This window comes from Vidua chalybeata, chromosome 3, assembly GCF_026979565.1.
Source record: "Vidua chalybeata isolate OUT-0048 chromosome 3, bVidCha1 merged haplotype, whole genome shotgun sequence".
NCBI classification, from domain to species: Eukaryota; Metazoa; Chordata; class Aves; order Passeriformes; family Viduidae; genus Vidua; species Vidua chalybeata.
Genome location: NC_071532.1, coordinates 74484261 through 74501577, shown reverse-complemented (window position 1 = coordinate 74501577; position 17317 = coordinate 74484261). Strand labels below are relative to the sequence as shown.

The window sequence follows — 17317 nt, the reverse complement described above, 5'->3', positions numbered from 1 at the left end:
CAATGTCACATTTTCTAGGATAAATGCCTGGTAGTTACGAGCTGCATTTCCCTGCTGTCTTTGTGTATGCTGAGGAAACAAAACTGTGTGCCATAGCTGAACATCATAGACATTCAGTCACTTAAATAACGTGCCATGGATTTGACCTCTGAGGATTAGGAGGTAAAAACAAGCTGTTTGTCCTGATTCAAACTCAGTTTCTGTGATGGGTCACATGAAAATGGGGTGGTTGTAAAGGCAGAACTGGGACAATCTCAGCAGGGAGAGTAAGTTCTGTACATAAAAACATGTGGGGACTATGTTTATTGTGTTAGTACAAGACCAGGACCAAAGTCCCTTTCTTTTACATTTGAATTTACACACATAACATTGAGTGAGATCTGATAGGAACCCTTTCTTCAATGTTCCCAGTGAATGATATTCCTAGTACTGACAACTTTTATGTGTTTTATAGAATATATATATAATGCATAAATTCATGTGTAAGAAAGAGTAACCACGGCAAATTGAATCTTAATAAAAACAATGGAAACCATTCTTACCTGCAGGCACATTTGAAGATGTCGTGTTGAAAGATCTTGTAAAAAGCTGTATTTTTTATTTATTAGTGGTTGTATATTTTGCCCCATATCTAGACATTTTATATCAGGGAGTCTACCAAAAACTGTTTTTTTCTTCCCTTTGAACACTACCATCACCCTGAGATGCATCTGGAAAATGTAGAGGTCAACCACTGATGTTTTGTGGTATTTTTTTTTAGTATGATGTTGTTGTTGAACTTTCTTCCGATTACTTATAGCTATGTTCAGAGTTTTCAAGATAATTAAACTGCAGACTGAAGATAGCTACTGAATGAAACTACAGGTAACCATAATTATTTCAAAGACTTTCACCATTGATGTGAAATTAATATTTCAGAACACTGATTCCAAGATGGTTAACGAGCAGCTCATTGACTCTTATTTATTGAGCACTGGAATTCTCCCTAAAGGATAAACACTGAATCATGTAAATAATAGTGCTCTATATAAGCCTAACAAAATATTGTAATAGGTATATTTAAAATAAAAAGAGAAACATTCCAAGTGTACTATAGTCTCTGACCATTATTTCATAGGTGTGATGTCACTCTTTTTCTTCTTGTGATACTTCTCATCAAGAGCCTGTCTGAAGATTGTTGCTACTCATAACCATGACTTCTGGCAGAGATTTCACAAACAGAATTTTGGTTATTTTGAAGCTGTTGCATGTGAGATTCCTGTAACTGCTCAGGGTCAGACTGAATTCATACAGACTGTCGTGTGAGTTTACTATGTACAGCCACCAGCACAGATTAATTAATAGGATCCAGTAATTGACATTACTTTGCCTTGTTTTTAACAATGATCTTTAAAGTTTTTCCAAGTGGAATAGTAATTTACATGGTCATATTTCATTGTTTTTATCTACTGTACAAATAACCTACATTTGCAGATATTAACTGCATCTAAAATAGCAAATGGTTAAAACCATGGTGTCAGATTTATTTCTGAATACCTATGCAAACAATTGAAAGAGCTGCCACTGAAATAAATGTAATAAATAATGCAGTATTTCTGGTAGAAAAGATCATCAGGTCAAAGCAACTGCAGTTTATCCAAGACATAATATTACATCTGACTGCTGTGCAGCTTGAAAAATAGGTTAGGGGTCTTCAAAAATCCTTTTCCTTTCTATCAGACAGCCAAATTTATTTTACTCCTGAGTTATAAACCTTTGTTAATTTGGATACATTCTTTAAAAGTTTATTTAACTCTTGCCATTTACTTGAAGCAAACTTATCATTAGCTTGAGCTCATCCTTGACAAGTACAGTGACAGACTGACTTTTCAATAGTATGTGTGAATAGTATGTGTGACAGAAGTCCCTGCCACATTTCACTCACACACACACACACAGAGACACAACCCTCTCATGTTCTTACATTCAAAACCCACTTCGAAAACTCAATCTAGGGCAGAACATACAATTTTCTGTCTTTAAAATAGGCCTTTTTTCTTAAACGATCCACTTCTATTTCCTCTCACAAAATTCCCCTCGATATGCCACCAAAACCTTGTGTGTTTGGAAAGCCAGGTCTCTGCCCTGAATGCCAGAAGCAGTCAGTTTAATGATATGCTTCTGAAAGCACAGCACTGAAGTGCACCCTGAAAGAGAGAAGGGTCTGGCACAGAAGGTGTGCAGGTTTCTAACCCTGCCAGCAAGAGCGTGCTATTACAGATGCTGAAACTACATCTCTGGGTGATAAGGCTGCTGTTGGCACAACTTCTCCATGGAGTGAAACAAGCAATAAGCTCTTCATAAGCTCTACACAGGCTGATACTGCAGCATAAAACACTTCATTGAAACAAGTGTGCTGCAGTGAGCCTGAGAGTAGGCTACCACCACTCAAAATACAAAATACTCCATGTCAATTCTCATACAGACTAAAACAGAAGTCTCCTTTCAAGAAATATATCATCTCAACATACATTTTAGTTCTGATAAACCCTTTGGAAAGAATAACAAGTCTTTAGACCAAAGACGTGGTGGTAATTTAAGATAGAACAGGTTTCTACAGGTAGATGTGCAGAGGAGCATTGAATTCCTAAATCTCCAGTATACACAGATAGTCACAATTTTGAAAAAGTAAATGGAGTCCGAGAGTAACTCAGCTCACCTACCCAGAATGTTTTCATCTTTAATCCTATCTAAGATCATATTAAAAAATAACTTAATGACTTGCAGTTCAATAACAATTGTTATTACAATTGATTTTGATGTACAATGAATCAGAAGAAAGAAAGAAAAGAAAACTGCTTGTGTTGAAATGCGAAAAATTATCAGGTTTAATTTTCCAGTCAAAATTAGTTGTTTGTGACATTCTGATTGATGGTTTTATGAAAGATCAAAATTACTTTCAAAATTCCTGTCTTAATCAAAAACTTAAGATTTCAGTAATTGCTAAATAAATTTAATTTCAGAAAATTCATACTAATTCTAACACTTTTTTCTGAAATGGTTCTTTTTCCTAAAGGAGTCTGTCTTTCTATGACAGGATTCTTGAATGAAGAAAATATCATTAACTGCATTTTCATTCTTCCCTTGGCATCTGACATCTGAATTCTCTCATGTGTGAAGAACGTGGGATATGGGGATATGTTAATCAATGTGGGATATGGTTAATCAATATGGAAGAGTTGCAAATGGTTTCAAAATAATTTCTATATAGTCACGGACTGTTACCATACCACAATTATGTTATTCCTGCAACAGAAGCAGTCATTTAATAGCTTATTTCCAGCTTTCAGACATACACACTGAGAAGTTACAAACTCCACTCTGCTTTTTAAGCTGCCCCATCCTGTTACCACAGTTTCTGATATTTGTTGACATTCTGTTCACCTTATATCCATGGGGTTTCCTCAGACGTATCATGCCCTGTCCTTCTACACAAACTGTATATCTTTACATGCTCTGTCTGCATTTTGACATCAAAAAAAAAAATCTATTTCCAGCTACAAATACAAGGCTCTGTAACCTTGAAGTAGTTAGTCTGACACCCTCATGCCACTGCCCCTTCCTTGTCACTGAATTAGATTTAATTCACATTAAGTTTAACACACTGAAATGAAATGTAACAAGGTACATGGGCTGATTTTTAATCAGTTCTGCTTGTCAAACAAATATATTGCACTGCAATCAGCTGGATGTAACAAGTACAGCCAGAGTGGTGGCTTTACCCTTGAAACCTTTTATTCAAATGTAGATCCAAGATGTCATGTGGTTATTATACCACACCAGTCCCAGTCCTCAGCTCAAAGACAGCAAGCAATGCTGAGGGGACAGACCAATACCACAGGATAATAATATAGGCAGTTATCCAATACTCCCTGATTAATGGAAGAAAAACCAACCAAAATACATCTAGACATAGCATATAATTTACTACAGTCATATCATCCTGCACAGGCTCAGTTTGTGTACAGCAGATTTTATCAGCTCTGTCTCAGCACAGCCCTTGAGTCTCAGCCTAGGATCTGCCTGGCACTTTTGGCTTCTTCGAATCCATGGAACCCTCCAGCACCCTGGACAAGGTTCCCAGAAACAAGAAAGTACAGATGCATCTCCAAGCACTCCTGAGAGCTGGATAGCACTGCCTGGTGTGCAGGATTAATCCTGTGGGCCACCTATGAGCCATATGAGAGCTAGGTCAACAAGAGAATGTGTTCAAAAGTGCATCTTTCTTTGTTTCCAGTATTTTTCAAGTCTTTCATGTTGGATGTCTGAAAAGTTCTTTTATCTTCTATTTGTTTGATATTAAAAAGCTCTGTAAGCAATGGCACTTAATATGATCACTCAAAACCTCTTACAAAAATTAGAAAATCAATCCCTTAATCTTTGTAGTGATTTTACATGTCTCTGATGCTTTAAATTTAAGTTTGTGTTCAAGATGAATGCATTTACAGATAAACATATTGTATAGCAAGGCAAAGCTCATTTACTTTTTTTGTAAGGATCAAATATGCATTTGTAAATCAAAATACAGTTTATGAGCTCTATCTTATCATCAAAAATATGCAGGAATATGCACCAAAATGATAATAATTCTCACAGCCACCAGTCCCATTCAATGAAGGAGATCAAAGAGTTGGTAAAATAGATCTGACCCTTCAGCATCTATAAAAATGTTTTCCTTTGATGTTGCAAATTGTAGGCTTAAATGTTTTGAGACTCTTTCCACACATATGTAAAGCATCTGCACAAGTGTTTTCAGAACTATGGCCTTTACTTGCCAGAAAAACTGGTGCCTTGCATAAATATTTTATTTTATAAATATATTTCATTTCTATATAAAATTTTCTAATATAAATACCATTTTTTCACCCTTCCATTAAAGAACTGAGGCAGAGTTGATGACTAACATCACACCTGAGCTGTCTGGGTTGCCTGCAGAGCCCACTGCAGTCATGAGCAGGGTGAAGGAGCTCAGCTGTTGTGCAGCACGGCTGTACAAAAACACAAACCCCTGTCTGCACTGGCCCAGCAGAAGCTCATTTGAAACCATTGCACTTCTGCAGGGGATCTGCTAAACCTTTCGACTCAGAAAATCTTTAGAATCATCCAGGAAAGTTAGTCACAAAACAGGCCTTAGGCACTTTTCTAAATTTCTTAATCCATAGTGAAAGGTGTGACTAAGTAACTTGGGAGCACCTTCCCGGGGTGGATATTAATGCATATTTTACAGTTCACCACAACATTAATAAAGATGTCTCAAAGATTCTTCTCTTAAACTCTCAGCACAATCCTTTTAAGACAACTATAATCTGTCATCAGTGAAACATTTAAGGTTTTGGAAAACCCTTACTGAAGAGAGAGCTGTCTTATTCCTACCAATTGGTTTTCTAGTAGTCTTCTGTCTTTTTTATGCAGTTGCTGGTAACATGATATGGAACATTAAAGACTTGACTGGAAAGGACACATTCTAGGCCAGGACACCCAGAACTAGCAATTCTCAATAAATCTGATTGTACAATTTATACTTATTCCAAAAATTACTTTTGAATGTGTTTTACTGCTCTGAAATCACAGTTTCTTAATTCAGAACCTTCCTTCTCATGGAAGTCCATCTCATCTTGTGAGAGCACTTCTCTTTATCTTAAGAGGGAAAATGCTTTTCTCCTCCCTTAAGTGTAGGCTCATGATATGCTTCCATAGTGTTGCAATCTATCTCCATTTTTAGTTTGTTCTTCCATTTGCTTCCCACATCACGGGTTTGCCATCCCCTGATATTCTTAGCTGCTAGGAGGAATTTATCCTTCCTGAATTTGAGTGACTAGACATCTACACAGTGCTTGAGATGCTTGGTCATACCAGCTTCAAAATTTCAAAATTAGTCGATAACTCTTCCATCTTCCTCCCCAGGGGAGACCCTTATTAGTGGTGTCTTGGGTCTTGTAGTGGTTTCTTATTGTTCTCCCAGTGGATGATTGCTTAGTTTGAGGACATTTCCCAATTACATTCCTTTAAGAGTTTCTCAGTCACTTATTCCCACTACGGGAGAATTCCCTTCATTCATTTATCAGCTCAATGTTATCTAAAAGTCTTACATAGCTTTTGTTTTCCCAATTTAACATATTAGCATAATATAATTGAAATAGCTTGTGAAGTTCAGAAATGTTAATTTCAAGGCATTGTTGATTTCATTGTTCTAATATCTCCATTGTATGACACTACACCACATGGACAGAGGAATACGTGCTTAATAAGCTTTGTTATCTCCTCTGAAGCTAATTGCTTCTGTGGGTTTTCCTTCACAACGCCTTCTGGTTTTAAAAAGTTTCTCAAAACATCGCACTTCACCATTTTTTAATCCAGACAATATGGTGCTCTTCCTCACTCTGTTTGCCAAAAATAACAATGTCCCTCCACAGCAGTCTTTCAGCAAAGCATATCAGCAGTCTCTTCCTCTTAACAGACATATATTCCTTTTAAGATCCTCTAGCAGAGGAAGCAATGAAGCCTAGTTTATGAATTCAGGTCTTGTAGTTGGATTCTCTAGCATATAATTAGGCATGATATCTAATTAAAGCTTTACTCACAATTAGGGCACTCATAATTGTTCTCAGTTGTGGATTCCCTCATGTCTCTGGGGGGTTGCATTCATAAATCAGGTTTTCTTTCAGAAAGGGGACTTTACAGGTCTGCTTGGACTATTCCATTGTCTATTTTGATGAACATCATGTGAACACATTATCTTTGCATCTACTAACACTGTGAATCAGCTGATACACTGGTAAGTTAAGAAGTGTGAAAGAGGGTGGCAGAAAGGGAAACACAGGTAGAGACAAGCAGAGAAGGAGAGAAAGTAATCACTTAAGCCTCATATCTTTAGGGGATATCTAATATGTCTAATCCTGATACATATCTCCTTCTACCATACATCAGTATAAATATGTGCCATTTATACACACTTAGAGAAATGAAGGTTCAATTGTTCACCTTCCATGCAAAATGAAAGACAAAGCCAGGCTCTGTGCTGAAACAACTGCTGCTTCACTTTTAACCCAATTTCAAACCTCTTCCTTCTTCTTCAGACTGCCTTGAATTTGTAAGTTTCACATAAAGCTCTTTTCACACAATATTTTCTTGTCTCACATACAAAAACTGTTTCTCAAATGTCCAGATAAAATGTTTTAAACATGAGAATGACAGCTAAGAATTTTTGCTAAAGGATAACCATTTTCCAACTGTTCACTCAAACACAAGCTGCTCACAAATAAGCATTAAGCCAAACAGCCATTTAAAAAATGATTCTTCGGCAGCCTACGATATTGCACATTTGGACATCTGCTTGTGTCTGCTCTTGGAGACAGACCACCTGCCTGGAGAGACTCCTAGGCTGCCCAGTTTGATCCTTCTTATGCCCTCATACAAAAGTGCCCTGGTGAGCTTTCCATGAGAGCATCTCAGAACTGTCCCACAGGTGGCCAGTGGTTTTCATTCTGGAGAGCAATGTCAGCACCACGTTCACTGGCCAGCTTCTAAAATCCCTCTCTTAGATATTTAACAATGTGCACTCCTCAGGTACTCCCAGCAGCATGCACCTCTTTTGGTCAGCCTCAGACATGGCAGCAGATGGCAGACCTGTGTAACAGCATCATCTATCTCAAAGTATGTCTCTTGAGTGTGTTAATTGAAAACTTACCTGTCTGCACCTGCAGAAGTGCTAAAGAACACGCTGCCAGGGACAAGGCAACTGCACACCTTAGAGACAGCAGTGTGTGGATAGAGCTGCCTAGCTACTACTGTCAGCACCATGGCATTGTTGGTAGAATCACTAGTAGATTTCTTGGTCTCCTTCTGTAAAATATAGGCTGGTTTCTGTTAACTAATTCCAGAGCCAGCATTAGCCTCCTGGAGTCACAGATAAGTGAAAGATACTGTTCTCTCAGTCCTCTCATAACTGTCAGAAGGCTCATCCTTGCTTGGCTCTGTGGACTTCCACATCTTTTGACCCCATAGAATTTCTTTCCCAGCCTGCCCCTAAAGTGACTGAGGAATGCACAACTCTCTCTTAAATCCGCTTTTGGTGAAATGGGCCAAATATTCAAATGCAGACACAGACAGCAGGAATCAGATATTCAAGGTCAATATTTCCATCACATCCCAAGCTTTGTTATCTGATGTAGTATGTTACATTGCTAGAGGGATCTAAATAACTACATTATTAGAGTGAACCCTGCTCCCACTTATGCTGCAGACCACCTGCTGCCCTCCCAGGACCTCCCTAGCACATTTCAGGGGTCATCTCATGCCAAGAGGCAGTTAATATGTGACTATTCTGTTCTGAAGGATAGATTTGACTGGTGTGGACACGTGTGGCTACTGTAGCTAGTCCCAGAGAATGGTCATGGACATATTTTAGTAGTAAAATGCAGCTATATTTCAAGTATAGATTTAAGCATTTAATACTAGGTACCTAGTACTTAAATTCGTGAACAGTCTTTCTCATGAACTAAAACAATATCACATCCCTTTTGCACCTGCAAAAGGCATTGTCATATTCCCTGGGAATGGTAATCACATTATGCTAAAAGAGCCCTAAACTCAATTTAGGAAAAAACTTTTCCTGTTACAGTTCAATGCATGATCAGTTTGGCAGAGTTCTAACAATTTGCTCTCTTGTATTTAATGTGATTATGGCAATTCCTCCTTAATGAAACCAAAATTTTTTACAACTGGTATGACATAAAATATGAACCTAATCTATGTCTAAATTTTGTGCTGTTTGATGACCTCCCTCCCCTTGATTACCATGAGAGCCCTCCTGCAGAGTTCAACTGTGTAAGAGTGAACTCAATCTTTTTCAGGTATTTGAAGAATTGATAGCTCTTGATTAAATAGTCCATTCATTAAATCACAGCACTCAATATCTATTCAGGCAAAAAGGGTAGCTTCCATATAATTGAATAGAAGGCAAGATTCTGTACATATTTCCAAATACAAGCTGCACAGAACAGGAACTGGTGGACAAGAGAAATATTGAAGCAAGCAGAAGAATTTTGGCTCTTCTGATAAGCATCTGCTGAAATCCCTTGAATTTCAGGACACATTATTTACCAAACTGGGACTGAATATATTTGTAGAAACACAAGAGAAATTCACCATGGCAGATCAGATGTCCAGCATGGAAGAATTTTAATGAATCAAATGAATATTTGCATGTTCGCAAACACAACTAAATAGATGTTCCAAATTCACCTATTTCACACATACTCCATTTCACTTTTGAAAAAGAAATTAGTTCATTAATTAGTTCATCATATTAATTCAATATTTAGGTCAACATGCTTCAAAAATTCTATACAGTTCAGATAAAAATCCCAAAAAATAATAATTTTATATACATTGTTTTGGTTTGAGTTTTTTGAGGTTTTGAGTAAGGAATGTGGAACCTAGTAGATCTAAAATTTAAGATCTAAAAGTCACACAGACAAGATAAAGCAGTCCTAGCATATTTACAACCCCACCACTATTTTCTTGTGTTCTAATTTTCACTACAATACAAGAAAATAACATTCTCCATCCAAAACTCTTGACTGGCACAGCATTTTTCTCTAAAGTAATGGGTTATGACCTCATCACCAAAACTCAGTAAAAAAAATTTGCATAACAACAGTGCTTAAACATGTGAGGTGGTTAGAACTAGCTGAATGAACAACATTTCTTAAAAAAGAAAAAATCAGATTATGCTGAGCTGCATTTATGTCCAATATCCCAAGCTATTCTGAATTAACCTCATGGCAGCAAGATGAATCCATCAGATATCTTGGCTGAGTGTGAATGAAAGGTGTATACTTTGCAATGTCATTTATTCTTTTTGTTTCTGCCACAGATCCTCTCTTTCTTCCTCCTGTTTCTGGCAGAAACCTCAATAATCTGACAAGACCCTTCTATTTCATTCTTGGGATGGCAACACTCAATTGTTCCCATGCTACTCATAAACTTTGAAGGTAGGGATATGTTCACTCACCTTTTTTCCTGAATGGACCTTATTGACTGCAATAGGATTACACCTCTGCACAATATTAAACCCTCATAAAACTGCAGGCAAGACTGATTATTGTAATAAAGCTTGCTCACTTTTTAATATCTCTTGAATTATCAAGGAAAATACTCTATCCCTCTTTTGTATTTTTCCATGTTCAGTTTCCAGGTGTAGTTTGTGTCTGAACTCACTGGTAATACCTACAAACAGAATTCTTTATCAAAGTATTGTGGCCCAGCATCCTTTTTAGGTGAATGTCTGGTTGGTTCACTGAGGAACATCACTAATATAGCACACAATTAATACACATTAGATTATTCTGACACAATGCTAGACCCATGAGGCCCAACAAAAAGTCTGCTGGAGAAAAAACCTATTTTAGTTCCAAAATTATATAAAGCTAATTTCACTGGAATTTGTTCTAAAATTATGTCAGCATATATTTTGATTTTAGTCTATTTTCTAAGTTATTTTGTGTTGGTTTTCAATTGATACCCACTGACTTACCTACTAAGCATATAAACTGTTAGTAGTACTGAATCTGCATATGTATGGGCTCCCAGCTGGACCAAGCTCATAGTCTGGTAGGCATAAATTATAATTTAATAGACACATACCAAGAAAAAATCCCTGCCCATCTGTTTCATCCTTCAACTAAATATTTTGGAAGGAATTAATTCACTTTGGCTAGATTCCACAGTAAATTATGAATTGAATAAATAAGCTTCCATCTATTTCTGTTTTACGTGCATTGTCTCTGAAGTTAGGACAATATATATTCATCTCTTTTAAAACATTTTCACGGTAAGTGAATAAAACAGCCACTGCTCTTAAAGGCTGACTGGTTGCAGAGATCATGTTATAGAACCAAAGGCATTTTTGTCAGGGAGTGAACTTAAGAGAACATGGTATCTGGAGGTAAACTGGTTTTAACTACAACATCTCTGGCCAGTGAGGTGCCAGAAACTACCCAGGAAGGACCTTCTCATACTATAAAGGAGCGATAAAAGTGTTTTTTTCTCTGAGTAGTTGCCTTGAATCTTCCTTGCTGCAAAGTAACTTTTCTCTTGCCTCTGATCACTGTGGAGAATATCCTTATACTTACATTTTGGTAGCCACAGCCTGCTGCCATCTTCCCATCTGTTCTGTCTTCTAGATCAAATAAACCCAACTGCTTCCCAAGTGCTTCTTCTTTAATTTCAATGGTCTTCCTCTAGGTTTTTATAGATTCTTCTTTAAATTTGTTGCCCAAGTTCCAGTTTCTCAGCAGTCCTTAACAGAGGAAGTAATTTGTTCCTTTATACACCACTCTTGCTAATACAACACAGAATGAGAGATACTTTTTCCTTCATTATAACATCCCAGCAGGGAATCATGTTTCATTTGTGATCTGCTACAACTCTCACAGCCTTCACTGCAGTATCTCCGACAACTCAGTTGTTACTCATTTTGTACTTACACCTTTGATTTTGCCTTCCTGATTGCTGAACCTGTATTTAGTGAATTTTGCTTTTTCCACTTTAGATTATTTCTTCCATTTACAGAGAACCATTTTATAGTGATCTTTCCAATTTCTCTTTGAAGTTATTTGGCTGATAATATGGTGAGCTGGACTGGATTGCTGTACATCACATACATTGATCAAAGGATTTCTGCTGAGAAGTGACCAATATTGTGTGGTGGGAGGAGCAAAGCAAAACAGGAAATTCAGTTGTTCTAGAACTATCAGCAGAAGGAAGCAACCCTGGGAAATTGGGTTTTATTACATAAAAGATGGGAGTGAAAACGATTGAAAGCCTGAGAGGTTCAAAAAGAAACAACTGTCAGGGAAGTGTAAAGCAAATAAGACATTTCCTAGAAATTACAATTCACAATCCATAAAATTTGCTATAGTAAACTTATGGAATCAGCTAGAAAAAAAAATAAGTAAATGAAAAAAATACTTCAAGAGAGGGAAAAAAAAAAAGTACGTTTATTGGTTTGTATTTTGCTGTGCAGACTCTTGCATTTTTATTAATCAATTTCCATTTATTTTCAAGGAAAAATAATAGAGGGCCAGCCCAGTGTCTGTTATGGCATTCCATGCATTTGTTCTGCACACAAGATTTCTTAAGAGTATAGAGACATCGACTATGTCTGAAATCAAAGATCTCAAAAATAAAAAATCTAGTTCATAAGCAGTGTGAAACAGCTAAGTAGATCTAAGCAGCCCTGAAGAGATCACTTTTTCTAAAACCATTACTACTTTTTCATGTTATTTCACAGCAAGTTAACTATTCTAGCACATCCTCAGTTATATCATCTGATGTGAATTTGACTGCCTCCCATCTCAATATCCAGCAAAAGATTGGATGGATATATGTTTGCACAAACTGATTTGGCTTGGAAGAAAAGGAAAAAAAAAAAAAAAGCAGGAAGTAATTTGGTATTACGGAATTACTACCTGCACCTACTGGTACAGGGACCAGTAGGCTCACTGCTGGAATGAGCACAAAGGAACCATCTATATTTATAGCAAATTTGTTTTACATCACCCAAGTTCAGCTATCTTAAGGCTGGGCATATAGTTTAACATATAAGTCTTGACACCTAGGCTTTCTCCTTTCAAATATCTCCATGGATAAGTATTTTAGATATTTAAGATCAATATATACTTGAGGATGCCTGTCTCTCTCCACTAACTGTAAATGAAGTTTAGGTAAATGGCTGAAAGTATAAAATATAAATATATAAATAATTTATTTATATAAATATCTAAATCCTGGGCAGATAAATTGGATGAAGCATATACTACCTTAGGAGTCCAGCATGAAATAAAATCATTTTGATTTGCACAGACTTTTCAGTATTGAATGATCAAAGAACTGCTTTAGTGTGCAGAGAGCATTAATGAATGTAAAGGGAGGGGAAAGGATTATGGTGTATGTAAAACATAGAGTAAATTGTAGAGGAAGATTTTCTGTGGAAATGTTAATTTTCTGGAGCAAGGCCTAGAATCCAGATGCAAACAGCTTTCTGCTTGTTAGTTTTGAAGGGTAAACACAAAATGGCTAGTTATACCTGAGGGCTATTTGGAAACTAGGATAAACCACAATTACAGTCATAAAGTTTAAGACTAGGCTGAGAGAAGTTATTACAAAATGAAACACTTTTGTGTTTCACCTTGACACTAAATCACATACTCTAGATAGAGTGGTGTTGGAGTTTTGCTTCAGATCTCCGACAAACATGGGATTTGAAAGTCAATGTGAACTATTACTAGGGATACTAGAAAAGCTGCAGGACGGGATTGTGATAACCAAAGTACTCTACTTCTGGTGGCTGAAATCATTCAAGTATCTCTTCCAGGACCTGCACTGAGTTTTAGAGAACTGACTTCTGCCATTGTTATATAATCACTGGTAAAAGGTCACCTAACATTATTATCCAAGTTCTGTGTTTAAATTCTTACCAAAAAGCACTGAGTTTTCAGAACTTACGTTCAAATAAATTAATAGTGATGAATAGGAAACTTAGCTGACGTGCTGTACCATTTTTGTAAGGCAAAGTCAAATCTTTCCAAGTTTATTCTTCCTAGCTGATTTTTTTTAACATTGGCTTGATCTCTAAAACATCTTTGAGATACAAAGCTGAATGGGTGCAAATCTGTCCATAATTTGTACATTTCCTCCAGACTTATAAAACTGCAAACAGCTGCAAGCTATACAGAACAATCCCATTTTGAAGAGCTATTTAAAAAGTTTGAGTGGCAATATCCTTCATATGGCATATGAGGCAATAAACACAGAGCAGTTGATTTTTGTGTACTTCACTCTTACATTATAAAGCACTTTTCTTGCAGAGATGGTTTCTATTTCATTCTCTGTGCTCTGAAGTCTATGCAAAGCAAAGCTGCCTGATGGACACTTGACTTTTATTTTTTCTTCTTGTTCTTCTTTAACTTAAAATAAAGGTTATCAGTAGGGAAAGACTGTATGTGGAGAAAGATAATTTCAACTACATTAAAAGAAATAATACTATAATCCCTATTTAATTATTTTGGTTGAAAGGAAGTTATTTGTAGCTGCTTCTAACTTGAATGATTTTTGCTTTAGCAGTATTTAAAACTTATCATTGTTTTAAAAGTGCATTTATGAATAAAACATTGGAGTTCTAAAAACAGTCTGGCTTTGCAGTGTTGTGAATTGAGAGGGACAAAAAAACAATTAATCAGTATGATTGAATTTCACCTGATATTTTATGGGCAGAAATCTTACAGCTGATTTAATAACTGAATCATCTTAACTGCAGGGGTAGCCTTGAGAACGACATCAATAGCTTTGAATGGGCCTGATTTAATTCCTATCTTTCAGTTTGGCCCCACTTCAAAATTCTATACTGTTAGCAAGAGTATTTACAAATGGATTGCTAGGAGGGCAAGAGATAGTAGATACAAATTAGATATTACAAAAAAACCCATATATTAGATATTACAAAAAAACAGCACCAGTGTTTTTTCAAAAGAATTACTAACTCTAGAAACAAGCAACATTAAGGCTAATATGGAGTTTCTTTTCCCTTTTTGGGAGACATTATGTTCTATTTTTTCAGTCTTGGAGTAGCCTGAGTGCCTTCAACTTTGATTGACTTTGAGATGAGATACAGACATCCAACATGTCACAAGATTAAATCCTTGCTAGCATGTGGAAGTAAATCTCTCCCTCAGTCTGCACAACACGTGTGCCTGTGGGTTTAGGGAAAGGTGCAGGTTGCAATTAGCTTCACTGAATGCTCAGGATTTCTGAACTCTACAGAAAAGATATGGAATCACTATGAGATACAAAATCCAACTCCAAAGGGGCCCCTTGTGTGGTCTTAGAGAGATCATTAGGTTTGCACCAACACCCTCACTGCTCATGGCAAGGTCCTAACAGCAAAAAGGAAAGGCTAATTCAAACAGCAAACTCAACAAGGCCTCATTTCATATTATTTTCTGGTTCAGTCTGAACTACTGTCACTACCAGTTGCTGCTTTTCATTTTACTTTCAGTATCCACACATAAGCAACCTAAGCAACTGCTTCCTGCTTTCAGAAACAGAGCCTGTAAGTAATCCTATCCACCGTCAAGCACCTGATATTATTGGATAAGCAGTGCATTACAAGAAGTGAAAGTATGGTCTAAACAACATCCCAAGATGCAGTTCCCCAGCTTATATATACTAGAATGTTATAAACATGGTGGGTAATTCTAAATAGATCTCCTGTCTACACAGAGTTTCACTTAAGAGATTAATCCTTGTATGTTGGAGTCTGTGATGAAAGTTAAGTTTCACAAAACATTCAACAAAACATTCAGGTTTTCTTTGCAAGTCTTCCTTTTAAGAACTGGTATGAAATTCCAGGGAGACACAGAGTGAAATAGCTCCCAATTCTGCAAACACCAGCACGGCTAATTGGAAAGTTGTGTGTCAGAAAATCCAGGGGGCACTCAACAGCAGAAATTCATTTCTGTCTAATGCAGCAGTTTTCTTTTCAGGTGAAGTCACCATGGAGATGAACACACCTCCCAAAGCTGCACTGAGGCACCTCCTCTTCTGCAGCTACTGTGGACTGTATGACCAGCAGCAGGAGAGGCACTGGACAGGCCCTGCTCTGAATTAGAGCCAGCATGAGTTTAGACCGCCAAGCTTCAAGGCTTGGGGTCCACGTGGGCTGTCAGTCCTTGTGCCTAGACATAATGGGCACTGAGATGAGGCAGGATCCTAGCCCTAAAGTGCATATTCTCACATAACCCTTCTGCTAGCCAAAAAACATTCACAGGTTCCTCTTGCCCACTCATCTCATCCCATCAAGTAATGTTTTTATTCCCTGGCAAAAAGCTCACTCATTTGTCTTCAAAAATGCCATTGTGTTCTTTTCTGAAATGCTGTGGGCTTTGTCCTATGTGGCAGGGATTTCTGTCTGATTCTCATGCATTTTACTCTGTGAGAGAAGATTCTCCTCAGAAGGAGAATTTCAATACTGAACAGTCGGGAGAAAGAAAATTAGGAGGAACTGCTAGACAGCAAAAGAGTTCTTGCCACAGTTTTTTTTTACTGCTTTATTGACCATCAGTGTCAATAAGCAGGGAACCTGTGGCTCATTTTCTTTTTCATTCTTTGTGATCCTTTAATACAGGAACATCCCTGTGGAGCTTCCTCAGCTGGACCTCAGCTTCTCCAAGCTCAAAGGTAAGGTCTCTTCAAGAATTAAATGTCCTGTTACACAGAGGTATTGTAGGATGTCCTAATCTCCATACCTTCCACTTATGTAGATGCAAATGTGGCATTTCCTCCAAGACATGGTCCCGTGTGCAGGAATACAAATGAATAGGAAAAGTTTCATTTAATTACATAAGAAAAAGCAACAGTCAAAAGCAGCGGTCTACAGTCTCCACAGTGGTGGTAGTTTTGCAAAGAGTTTATAATCAGTGTTGAATATGCAGTTAGTTCATTTAATCTGGGACTATTTAATGTTTCAAAATTAAGCAGATGCCTAATTGCAGCATTCACAGAGCAGTAACAATGCCTGAAGTTAATGGTCCCTGACAGTTTTTATTACAATACTTATTTTAGATAAGTTTTTCTTTCCCATACATGATTTATAGCTGGTGGTTTCTTGTAAACTCAGCAATTTAAACATGATAAAGTAAAATTATTCTATCCCATGTCTTCAAGTAATGAGTGGACGAGGTCAAGCAAGTGTTAGGTACATACAGCAAAGAATTTAATTGGACTTATAATAAGTTCTTTGTTTTCCTGGCCATCTAACTCACAGTGCAGGTATGTTTGTGGCACCTTTCTCAGCCCTGATCCCTCATTGTCCAAACTGGAGAATGTGGGAAAATGCACCATGGCTCTTCACCTCAGTAGTTTCATTTAATGGAAACCAGGGTCAGGCAGATGTATAAATGTGGTTCATGCCTGTCTCCTTTGCCAACATGGAGTGAGGCTGTGGCTTGGATGTGCACAGCTCTGAGGAGCTGTGAACCTGTCCCAGATCCCACAGTATTCATATAATGAAATGTGAACTATTTTGGTGAGAGTGATAGTAAAAGGGTTTTTAAATCATGGGGATTTGGGGAGTTAGAAGGAAAATTAAGCTTAGTAGGCCCTGGGAAAATACCCTGGGAAAGTATAGGCTTTGTACTTGCTAGAACTGCACCTGTGTAGCTAGTACATGATAAATGGTATAATTGTTAGATGTGATGATTGTTTAGTAATTAGATAT

At 37.2% G+C, this 17317-nt stretch overlaps 1 long non-coding RNA gene across 1 annotated transcript in view; it reads left to right on the top strand.

Annotated features, from left to right (window-relative positions):
• The window catches only part of LOC128786334 (uncharacterized), a 125575-nt gene that overhangs the window by 102611 nt on the left and 5647 nt on the right, over positions 1-17317 (top strand). Inside the window, exon 2 of the long non-coding RNA XR_008430247.1 lies at positions 16226-16278. This is a non-coding gene — a long non-coding RNA (uncharacterized LOC128786334). The remainder of the gene's footprint in view (positions 1-16225; positions 16279-17317) is intronic.